Source organism: Dysidea avara, chromosome 11 (genome assembly GCF_963678975.1).
Source record: "Dysidea avara chromosome 11, odDysAvar1.4, whole genome shotgun sequence".
NCBI lineage: Eukaryota > Metazoa > Porifera > Demospongiae > Dictyoceratida > Dysideidae > Dysidea > Dysidea avara.
Genome location: NC_089282.1, coordinates 24,795,867 through 24,796,834, shown reverse-complemented (window position 1 = coordinate 24,796,834; position 968 = coordinate 24,795,867). Strand labels below are relative to the sequence as shown.

Sequence of the window (968 nt, the reverse complement as noted above, 5' to 3'; positions counted from 1 at the left end):
TTGTTATTATTATAATGACCAACAGATATTATAACAGTATGTTTGTATATACAACACGTGCAATTTAAAAGTAATTGTAAATGAATTGTACCTACTGCATAATTATATGCATCTTAAGTATTAATAAATCAAAGAACAAGATTCTGGTTGGTACATCCATCTTCGTGAACTGATTTTCAACTCATACAACAGATCACTACTTTTGTTGCTCACTGCATAAATGTGCTTGTATTCTTCAGATGGAAGTTCTAGGCACAACTTGTTGGAAGCAGTCATCCATGGAGGCACATAAGACTGTAATACAGCTAGCTATATAGCTTGTAGCTACTGATACATTATTGATGGTTACCCTTACCTTAATATGTTGTAGACTACTTGCAGCAACTTGTAAGTTGATTAGTAATGAAGTTATCTTTTCACGTAGCTCATTGGGTAAGACATCTTTGTGAAACAAGACCTCTTGTAGTTGATACTTGTAAGAATTAACATCAGTGTAATATCTACATGTTGAATTCATTCCATTTAATATGCGTTGTATGTTGTTGGAAATGGTGTTAAATTGTTTTCTGGTGGCATATCATTGTCAATCATAACTTTACCGAAATCCTTGTTCTAAAATAACATGGGAAACAGAACAATACTTTATTTATTTATCATTATTACTGGGAAGGCAGCAGCTGGAATACTTTTTTAGTATCAACTTACCGGGTACACTGCCAATGGCATTAGCAATTTCTCCAGATGCATTATAAAATCTATCTATATATATGTTTTGTCATGCAGTCTTCACTGTTGACTAGAGAAATAGCCACACACAACCACAGTAGTAGATGAGACATTTTGTCCCACTTAGCACAGTATCTTACCAATCTGTTTCAAGTTTGGCTGATCTTGAGGCTTTTTATAGTGGTCCACAATCCAAATGTGTTGTAATACGTATTTCAAATATGATTCTGATTAGCTAACAA

At 33.5% G+C, this 968-nt stretch overlaps 1 long non-coding RNA gene across 2 annotated transcripts; it reads right to left on the bottom strand.

Annotated features, from left to right (window-relative positions):
* On the bottom strand, positions 1-968 carry LOC136239073 (uncharacterized). 2 transcript variants are annotated; one of them, XR_010693339.1, is made up of 3 exons: positions 706-968; positions 356-612; positions 1-309 (listed from the first exon to the last, which is right to left on the bottom strand). It is a non-coding gene; the product is annotated as an uncharacterized lncRNA (long non-coding RNA). The 2 variants fall into 2 exon arrangements; XR_010693338.1 differs by having other exon boundaries at positions 1-294.